We start from the raw sequence: 11096 nt of genomic DNA on the forward strand, positions 1-11096 counted from the left end.
GAGCTAGCAACCTGATCAGGTGACCATCCGCATCAGAAAAAAACTGAGTTAGCAAACTAATCATAGTGTTAGGCAAGAAAGTGGTTACAAATATATAATGAATAGCATTGTAGCAATGTATGTAAGAGTAGCACCTGGAAATGGGGGTGCACTTGCATTTAATCCTCTGCTATGCCCTATTTCATGGACTGGTCACTCACTGAAGCAGCAAATAAATGACATACTTTCTTCAGCTCAAGAGTCGGTCTACGCACCTGTGCGGGCTGGATAGTGGGGAAAAAAACCAATGAATAATTGTGTCCTTCTACAACACTGAGTTCAGTGAAACTTAAACTTCTCAAAAACCAGGCACTGAAGGGTTAAGGTATTTTAAATGCAAACTTGTGAAAACCAGGCAATTTAGAGTTAAGGTATCACCCACACAATGGTAACTCCCTCCCTGGGGCTGGGAATCATCTGTATTCACTCCAGCTGCATTCACTGAGGGAGGCTAACTTTATAGAATGGTGGAAGAGTTAGTTGGAGTAGCTGGCCAGAGCTGCTAATCTAGTTTACCAAGCGGAACTGAGAGGCTATTGGCTTGCATGCTCTGTTCCACCACACAATTTCCCCATCTGTAAAATTTCATGAAGATTCAAGGGACATCCCTGTGTACGTAAAGAAACTGCTCCACATGCCCCCCCTCCCACCTCCACATAGGGGAATGTAACACAGATAACTCTACTGCTATTTGTTGTTTGGCTGCCTCTTCTAGTATGAATCAATTACTGAAAATTTGATAGCTGTGTCCTGATAAATTGGGGGAGTCATAACTGCCATGGGAAATTTATTTACAAACTTACCCAGGGTTCCTTCCCCTGCTTTGAGCTTGTCCTTGCTCGACTGCTGGGACTGGCTGGCCTACGGTGGAGTAAAAAACAGATCCTGGCTCGCAGCACAGCTGGACCCCCCACCCCGGTTGCCTGTCCCCATTCTCCTCCTCCTTCTACACCTCTCTGTTCACGGCAGAGGCCTGTGACCTGGGCTCCTCTGAGGTATCCATGGTGGTGTGAAGGGTCAGGCTGGTTCAGAGCTGTGTCTGCCCAGCCTCTTCTCTCCACAGGCCCAGTATCTCCTCACTGCTCCAGGTGTGTAGGCAGCATGGTCAGCTGGGAAGCCGCACATAACACTGGAGAGCTGCTAGGGGTGCTCACTCAGCTGGACAATCAGGAAAAGGCATTTTAAAAAATTCACGGATGTTTTAAGTGTGGAGAGAGGGTGGCTTCCAGTCTACATGACCACTGGGCAGTGGAGTTCACAATTGTGACAAGAGCAGTCAGTGTCGGGCATTGTGGGACAGTTGCTGGAGGACTCTTATGTCAATTCAGCATGAGTTGACCCTATGTACATCAACCATGGCTCAATGCCAGTCGGAGAGGTGGCATTGCTATGTCAGCATAATGGTGCACATACATCAGTGGGAGACAACTGGAAGGGGAGACCTATGCACAACTACGACAATGCACAGCAGCATTGACACCTGGGAAAGAATTTGTTGTAACTCAGAGCCCTCCCCTTCTAGCGTCCCATCACTGGCCGTTGAAGACATTTCCTGCTAGCAGTCGCAAATCAGCTATGTGCCACTGTAGGCAGTCCCATCATACCATTCCTTCCATAAACTTATCAAGCTCGGTCTTGAAGCCAGTTAGATTGTTTGCCCCCAGTGCTCCCCTTGGAAGGCTGTTTCAGAATTTTACTCCTCTGATGATTAGAAACATTTGTTTAATTTCAAGCCTAAACTTGTTGATGGCCAGTTTATACCTATTTGTTCTTATGTCCACATTGGTACTTAACTTAAATACCTCCTCTCCCTGGTATTTATCCCTCTGATGTATTTATTGACAGCAGCGATATCTCCCCTCAGCCTTTATTTGGTTAGGCTAAACAAGCCAAGCTCTTTGAGTCTCCTCTAATAAGGTAGGTTTGAATTCATCTTTCTTAAACATGGCAATCCAGAAGTGCACACAGTATTCCAGGTGAGGTCCCACCAGTGCCTTGTATAATGGTACTAACACTTCCCTGTCTCTACTGGCAATACCTTGCCTGATGCATCCTAGGACTGCATTAGCCTTTTTCACAGCCACATCACATTGATGGCTCATAGTCATCCTGTGATCAACCAGTACAGTCAGATCTCTCTGCTCTGTCACTTCCAACTGATAAGTACCAACTTATAGCAAAAATTCTTGTTGTTAGTCCCTAAGTGCATGACCTAGTATTTTACACTATTAAATTTCATCCTGTTTCTATTACTTCAGTTTTCAAAATCATCCAGATCTTCTTATATGATATTCCAGTCCTCCTCTGTACTGGCAATACATTCCAACTTTGTGTGATCCACAAATTTTGTTAGCACACTGCCACTTTTTGTGCCAAGGTCATTAATAAAAATTTTGACTAAGATTTGCCCTAAGACTGATCCCTGAGTAACTCCACTAGTAACCTCCCTCCAACTTAGGGTGACCAGATGTCCCAATTTTATAGAGACAGTCCCAATATTCAGGGATTTGTCTTGTATAGGCATCTGTTACCTCGCCACCCCAGTCCCGATTTTTCACATTTGCTATCTGGTCGCACTACTCCAGCCTGACATTTCACCTTTTGGTTTGACTCTTTGTAGTCTCCCTTTTAACCAGTTCCTTATCCACCTTTCATGTCTCATATTAATCCCCATCTTCTCCTATTTAACTAATAATTTCCCATGTGTAACTGTAGCAAATGCCTTACTGAAATCCGGGTAGATTAGACCTACAGCATTTTCTTTTTCTAAAAAATCAATTATCTTCTCAAAAGAAGAGATCACGTTTGTATGGCGCCATCTACCTTCAGTAAAGCCATGTTGTATTTTATCCCACTTACCATTTACGTCTATGTCCTTAACAACTTTCTCTTTCAAAATTTGTTCCAAGAACTTGTGTACAGTTGAGATCAGAGTAACAGGCCTGTAGTTTCCCAAATCATTTTTCTTCCAGTTTCTTAAAAATTGGTACTATATTAACAATGGTCCAGTCCTAGGGTACGACCCCTGAGTTTACAGTCATTAAAAATCCTTGCTATTGGGCTTGCAATTTCATGTGCCAGCGCCTTTAATATTCTTGGATGGAAATTATCTGGGCCCCCTGATTTAATCCCATTGAGCTGTTTGAGTTTGACTTCCACCTTGATTGTGGTAATGTCTAGTTCCATATCCTCATCCCCATTAGCTACCCTGCCACTACTCCTAAGCTTTTCATTACACTTATTAAAAACAGAGGCAAAACAATTGTATAGATGGCTGGACCCAGGGCCGGATTAACTCTTCTGGGGGCCTGGGGCTATTAGATTTTGTGGTGTCCCTGAATACATGTCTTTTTCCTAATTTAAAACAAAATGATCACAATTATGGCATCAAGGCTATTAATACTATACTAAACTTGCCTTTCAATTCACATAAAGCCATTCTGTGATTACATTTCAGTCTTAAAACATGTAGAATATAGTTAAGTTAATTCAAAATAGCATACTTCTTACCATAGAACAGCTGTTATATTAGTTTCTTTCAGAGAGGGAGTTTGGGTGCAGGAGGGGGCTCGAGGCTGGGGTAGAGTGTTGGGGTGCAGGAGAGAGTGAGCAGTGCGGGCTCTGGGAGGGAATTAGGGGTAGGAGGGGATTCTGACCTTCGGCAGGGGGTTGAGGTGCCAGAGGGGGTGCGAGGTGTAGGCTCTGGCTGGGAGGCACTTACCACAGGTGTCTCCCGGCTGGTGGTGCAGCAGGGCTCAGGCAGGCTGCCTGCCTGCCTGCCATAGCCCCACGCTGCTCCCAGAAGTGGCCAGCTGCTGGCATGTCTCTACAAGCCCCTGGGGGAAGGGGACAGCATGTCTCCATGTGCTGTCCGTGCCCGAAAGCGCTACCCCTGCAGCTCCCATTGGCTGGTTCCTGGCCAATGGGAGCTACGGGGATGGTACTGGAGGTGGTAGCAGTGTGCAGAGTCGCCTCTCTTCCCCCGACCAGGGGCTGCAGAGATGTGCCAGCAGCCAGCCGCTTCCAAGAGCAGTGTTGGACCACGGCATGCAGACAGTCTGCCTGAGCCTTGCTACACCGGGGCCCTCTTTAGCCCGGGGCCCTGGGCTGCAGCCCCTAAAGCCCCTGTGTTAATCCGGCCCTGGCCGGATCATACCTAGACTAACTTCATTCTCCACCCCAGCCTCAGAATTTAGTGGTCCCACTTCTTTTTTCTTTGTTTTCTAATTATTATTTTGGCCGAAAAAACCCTTTACTATTGGTTTTAATTCCCTTTGCAAGATCCAACTCTGCTTAGCTTTTGGCAGTTCTGACTTTATCCCTACACTTCCTGACCTCCAAAAGGTAGCTTTCCTTGCTGATCAATCTTATCTTCCATTCCTTATAGGCTTTCTGCTTTCTTTTAATTGGCTGTTTGAGATGCTTCCTCATCCAGCTTGTTCTGAAGCCCTTCCCTCCGAATTTTTTCCCCTTGTTTGGGTTGCAGGCTTCAGATAGTTTCTGTAACGTTGACTTAAAGTAACTCCAAGCCTTCTCCACATTCAAATCCTTGAGTTCTTCAGTCCAATCCACTTCCCTAACTAATTCTCTTAAGTTTTTAAAGTTAGCTCTTTTGAAATCCAGGGCCCTAGTTGCAGATCAATTTTTGTTTTTCCATCCATTTGGTTTAAGCTGAATTAGTTCATGATCACTAGAACCAAGGTTGTCCCCTACAAACAGTTGTTCCATGAGGTCCTCACTACCCCATAATACCAAATCTAAATTGGCATCATGTCTTGTTGGTTCAGTGACTATTTGGTGAATGAATCTGCACCTACCAGCTTGGTCCCAGCCCTGGAACATATATTACAAAACTACATAAATATGTAAATATATAGAAGTGTTGAGGTGAGTTGGAAAATTAATGAGGAGCAACTTTATTAACACTGTGCTTAGTTCAAATTCCATGAACAAGCAGGGGAGGGAGAACTCTAGTTCAGTCTGAAGCTACAGAAACGCCGCCTATCAAAGTAGGATATCAAGCCAAAAGCATTACATCATCACAATTTATTCTCATTGGCTGGTCAGAGAACAAGGGCTGGACACTGTTACTAACTCACTGTCAATAAAGCCTTACAGCTGCCTAAAGAAGTTTCCACAATTGTCAGCTACACCACAAATGAACTGAAATCATACCCAGCTTCTCTTCACACCTGAGCCTGTCTGAGAACAGTACACGATTATTGTACATGGCTTTTTAAGTCAACTGTATGGTTATTTTTTGATATGACACATAATTTTGTTAAATCCAAGTTACATAAAAAACTAGTAATTGATCTGTCATCTTGAAGACAATGAGTTCATTTTCTGTCACTGTGGCAATGCGTTCAGTATCAAAGACAATCAGATTAACGCACAGCACAGGTCTAAGGTATTGAGGTGATTTTTCATTGTCTTTATCGAGGAAAAACACAGAGCTGATATGATTTTGGTGCATTTGACATGAAGCTCGACTTGGGAGTTATATCAATGTCTTTGGGGTCAACAACAGGTTTCAAGGTAAAGTTCTGCAAAATCATTGTCAGTACCAAAAAGAGCTCCAACAATCAATTGGTAAGTACCTAGAAGATAATAGGGTTATGAGGAATAGCCAGCATGGATTTGTCAAGAGCAAATCATGCCAAACCAACCAGATTTCCTTCTTTAACAGGGTTACTGACCTAGAGAACAGAAGGGAAGCAGTAGATGTGATATATCTTTGTTTTAATATGACTTTTGACACAGACCCACATGACATTCTCATTAGCGAACTAGGGAAATGTGGTCAAGATTAAATTACTATAAGGTGGTGTAGTGGGATGGCCACCCCACTCCCTGAGAGAAGGGCTGGAACAGGCCTTTGAGGCTGCACAGACCAGCAGCCAATCAACAAAGGCCTGTGGAGAGCCAATCGGGGAGAGAAGGGAGGCAGCCAATCCTGGCCGGGAAGGGCCCTATATAAAGGCTGCCTATCAAAGAACAGGGCAGTCTCTCCCTGACAAGCAAGGGAGGAGGACTGGCCCCTGAGCTAGGGAGATAGCACCTTGGACAGAGCAGTGCTGGGCAGGAGTGGAGGGAGCAGAGGAGAGCTCCGGCCCAGTTACCTGCCAGGATACAGCCCCCGCTAAGAAGGGCCGAGAAGGTGCAAAGGGCCAAAGGGGAAGTGGGCTAGGGATGCTAGTCTAACAAGGGGAGAGAAGGAGGGCAGGGAGGCTGCCGCTAGAGGTTCCCTGGGTTGGGAACCAAAGTAGCGGGTGGGCCTGGGTCCCCCCCTTCCCCTGTGTACTGCACGTGGCTGCGGAGGAGCGTGGCCTGATACAGGCTGTAGCTGGCCCCTGAGGCAAAGAGGCTAGACTTTGAGGCTGCAGTCAGCCACTAGAGCAGGTGCAGATGAAAGACTGCTGATAACTCCCCCTCCCCTCCAAAGGGGGTGAGACTGGAGTAGTGGACACTGCTGGAGGGCAGTGTCCTGAAGCAGGTGCCGCCGAGCGGGGAGCAACATGGGTCCCAAAGCAGCAGAGCAGACAATGGGCAAGATATCACACGCAGAGGGTGCTCCATGACTGGACAGATCTAATTCCTGGACCAACCAGCGAGAGGCGCCAGCGGTGGTGAGTCTTGACCCCATCACAGGTGGGTTCAGAACTGGTTGAAAAGAATGTACTCAGAGAGTAACTATCAATGGTTTGCTTTCAGACTGTGAGGGTGTGTATATAATGGAAGGGCCTTTCTTGTGTCCAGTAGTAGTCAATATTTTCATTAATGACATGGATAATGGACTGAAGAATATGCTTATAATATATGGACATTTATAGTGCACAACTATAAAATGGGGAATAGCTAGCTAAGCAGTAGTACTGCTGAAAAGCATCCGGGGAGTTATAGTGGTTCACAAATTGAATATCAGTCAACCATGTGATGCAGCTGCAAAAAAGGCTAATAACATTCTGGGGTGTATTAACAGGACTGTTCTATGTAAGAAGCGGAGGTAATTATCCCACTCTGCTCAGCACTGGTGAGGTCTCAGCTGAAGTAACCTGTCCAGTTCTGGGCACCACGCTTTAGGAAAGATGTGGATAAATTAGAGAGAGTACTGAAGAGAGCAACAAAAATGATCAAAGGTTTAGAAAACCTGACCGCTGAGCAGGGCCGGCTCCAAGCACCAGCTGAGCAAGCTGGTGCTTGGGGCAGCAGATTCCAAGGGGCCGCATTCCCGCAGGTTTTTTTCCCCCCTTCATCGCTCCAGTCGCCCTGTAGGGGGCAGCAGCATGGAGGAGGGGAGCGCCCTGCTGTGAGCGGTGCCAGGTCTGTAGCAAGCCCTTCCCTTCGCCACTCCGGCTGGTCCACAGGTTGATTTTTGGTTTGTTTGTTTGTTTTTTGCTTGGGGCAACAAAAAAGCCAGAGCCGGCCCTGCCGCTGAGGAAAAGTTAACCAAACTGGGCATGTTTAGTCTTGATAAAAGAAGATTGAGGGGGGGACCTGATAACAGTCTTCAAATATGTGAAGGGCTGTTATAAAAAGAATGGGGAACCATTGTTTTCCTTGTCCACTGAAGGTAGGACAAGAAGTAATGGGCTTAATTTGGAGCAATGGAGATTTAGGTTATATATTAGGAAAACTTTTTTAACAATATGGATAGTCAAACTGTGGAACAGGCTTCCAAGGGAGGTTGTGGAATCCCCATCACTGGAGGGTTTTAAGAACAGGCTGGACAAATATCTGTCATGGATGGTCTAGTTTTACGTGGTCCTGCATCAGTGGCGGGGGGATGGGGGTGGGGGCTGGACATGATGACCTGTCAAGGTCCCTTCCAACCCTGCATTTCTAGGATCTCTCTCCAGATGTCTATGCAGTTGGTTTTGTCTTACTGTATGTTTGGTACTCCCTTCAATTTTAGTGTTGTCTGCACATTTGATGATGGATTAATTTATACCCAACAGACACCACATAAAGCAAGACACAAAGTTGCCAGGCAGAGCGAAGAGAAGGGAATGTGTAGTTAGTCAAAAAACTTACTTCAGACGAGCAGGAAGTGACACTCTTTAAAGACTTATAGATGCTTTGCTAGCACGAGAGATTCTGCTTCATAGACCACCTAAAAACAATATGCACTAAACAGTCTGAGCGCCACTAGGAAGTTCAAGGCAAAGCCAGAAGACAGTCTAGGATCTGAAATAAAAATGGCTTATTTTACCTGCAGAAAAAGGCATGAAGAAATCACTTTTCTTAAAGGCATCATTTTTGTCCAAGAACTGTCCCGGGTTAAATTGCTCTGGGTTTGGAAATTCCCTGCCACCATATAGAACTGACTTCAGTGCAGGGAATATCGTGGTGCCCTGAATTAGCGAATGCAGAAGAAAAGAGTTAAAGTGGATACTATCCAAAAGAGAGAAGCCTCCAAAATTCACTGAGCTGGACTGTGGAATCCATCTTTGTTTTTCTTCATTTCCATGCATCCCTTGTGATAGACCCAGGCCAGTTGGGGATAGCAGAATAGCAGAAGGCAGATATACTGGCCACTGGATTGACAGTTTTCTGTTCCCTGACTGACCAGAGCAGGGGCTGCTCCAGGCTATTGCGAACACCTGATTCTAACCTGCAAAGAGTCAGGTGAGGCCATTAAGTTAATGTGACCACCTGACTCTAATTAAGGCCCTGCTGATACTATAAAAAGGGCTCACTCCGGTCAGGCAGAGGAGAGCCAGGGAGCCAGAGGAAAGGAAGTGCGGCTGAAGGGCTGGTTACTGAAGACACCCTCAAACCATCGTTAAGGGAGCCCTAAGGTAAGGGTGAAGAAGGGAGGAGCAGGAGATCTGTGGGGAAGTGGCCCAGGGAAATGTAGCAACTCTGGCAGTGAAGGGTTGGCTGCCAACAGCTGCTACCATTAGGGTCCCTGGGCCGGAACCCAGAGTAGAGGGCGGGCCCGAGTTCCCCACAACCCACCACTACAGGAACATCTCCTGGGAGGATAAGTCAGGCCCCTGTCAGGTCAGGAGGCTAAACAGAGACTGTGGGAGTTCTCTCACCAACCTCCTTGCTGGCCTATGATGAAAAGGGCTCAGTAGACTGTAACCCTGGCCTTGAGGGAGAAGGGCTACGTGGAGGGTCACAGTGAGCCACTGAGGCTAGCATAAACTGCCTAGAAGTGCAGGACCCACGGGAACAAGGTCAGAGCTCCACCACAACTGGTGTCAGAAGTGGGATTTTGATTGTTCACAGCGTGGCAGAACAAAGAGGTTTTTACTAAAAAAAATAATAATAATAAACCAAAACAAACCAAAACAAAACAAAATAAAACTGCACTGGGGTTTTTGGTTGTGGGGTTTTTTTTTGTTTGTTTGTTTGTTTTGTACCACCATGGAGGAGGTGGTGAGAGCTCTGGTGCAAGCCACAGCGGCCCAGCATGAGGCAACCCGGGCTCAGGCGATGGCACAACAGGAGTCCATAAGGTTACAGCAGGAAACCAATCAATTATTAATGAGCCAGGTGACCCAAGTTCGAGCCCTCCTGCGCAAGGTTGTGGACCACCTGAAGATCCTCACCACCCAGGCCCGGGGGTCCAATGAGACGTGAACCCTGAGGGCCACCGGTTGTCTGCAAAAGATGATAGCAGATGATGATATAGAGGCGTATCTCCTCTCATTTGAAAGGACTGCACAGTGTGAGGCGTGGCCCCTGGAGCAGTGTGCCAGCATTCTCGCCCCTTTCTTGTGCGGAGAGGCCCAGAAGGCCTACTTTGATCTGCCCACTAAGGATGCTGCTGACTATTCCTGGCTGAGGGCAGAGATCCTAGCACGATCCGGGGTGACGGCAGCGGTACGGGCCCAGAGGTTCCAGGAGTGGAAATATAGGGAGAACAAACCTCCAAGGTCCCAACTATTTGACCTCATACATCTTGCTCGGAAGTGGTTACGGCCTGAGGCATGCAGCCTGGAGGAGATTTTAGAGACTTTGGTCATGGACCATTATATGCGGGGACTGCCGCCAGATCTCCGCAAATGGGTCTGCCAGAACAATCCGTCCACCTACGACGAAATGATCACATTGGTGGAAAGACGGATGACAGCCAGGGAATTAACCCAACTACCCAAGGAGGGCCCCTCACGAAGCAAACACTTGACCCCGATCATGGAGGGTCGGGCGGCCAAACCCCCAGGAAGTCCTAGGTGGAAGAAGAGGAAGGTTGAAAACCAGTCGGGAACCCAGAAGGAAGGGGAAGGCCTGAGTGGGGAGAACCCTGGGACTAAACCCCCTAACCCACGTGATAGGGGAGTGACTAGAAGCAATTATAGGTGTTATGGGTGCAGGGAGTTGGGACACATAGCTGCCCAGTGCCCCAATATCATAGAGCCAAGGGCAGTGTAACCTGGGGAACGGGGCAGACCCATGCAGCCTACTCTATATTGTAGGGGTCACAGTCACCCCACATAAATATACAAGGCAGGTAAAGTTGAATGGGGTAGAAACCATGGCACTCGTAGACTCGGGGAGTGCTATCACCCTGATTTCGGTAAATTAGTGAATTGCAGCCAGTTAATGCAGGCCAAGCGTAGGGGGGTAACCTGTGTCCCTGGGACTGTTAGCTACTACCCCATCATACCAGTGAAAATTGAAATTCAGGGAAATGTCTCTGGTGTGAAAGCAGGGGTAGTCCCAAACCTCCCATACCTCGTGCTCATAGGTAGAGATTTCCCCGGGTTTGGAAACTTGCTCCCACCGGAGAAATTGGAGGGAGAGGAGCTCTCCGAACTTCAGGGAGCTTCCGCAGCAGAATGTCACCTCCCATTTTTCGCAGAAATGTCCCAGGAGCTATTCCCTGTCCCAGGGAAAGGCAGGAAGACCAAAAGAGAAAGAAGGGCGGCCAAGGCCTTGGGTACCCGAATCCTGATACAAGGACAGAGGGTCGCCTGTGTAGGCAGACGTACACGGGCAACTGAAGGGGAGGGCCCTGAGACAGAGGAGGGATCAGAGACCACTTCTAACCCCAACCTCACAGAGCCAGCCGAGAGGGCAGAGACAGATCCCTCAGGGTTCAGGCT

The sequence above is a fragment of the Mauremys mutica genome, chromosome 7 (assembly GCF_020497125.1).
Source record: "Mauremys mutica isolate MM-2020 ecotype Southern chromosome 7, ASM2049712v1, whole genome shotgun sequence".
NCBI lineage: Eukaryota > Metazoa > Chordata > Testudines > Geoemydidae > Mauremys > Mauremys mutica.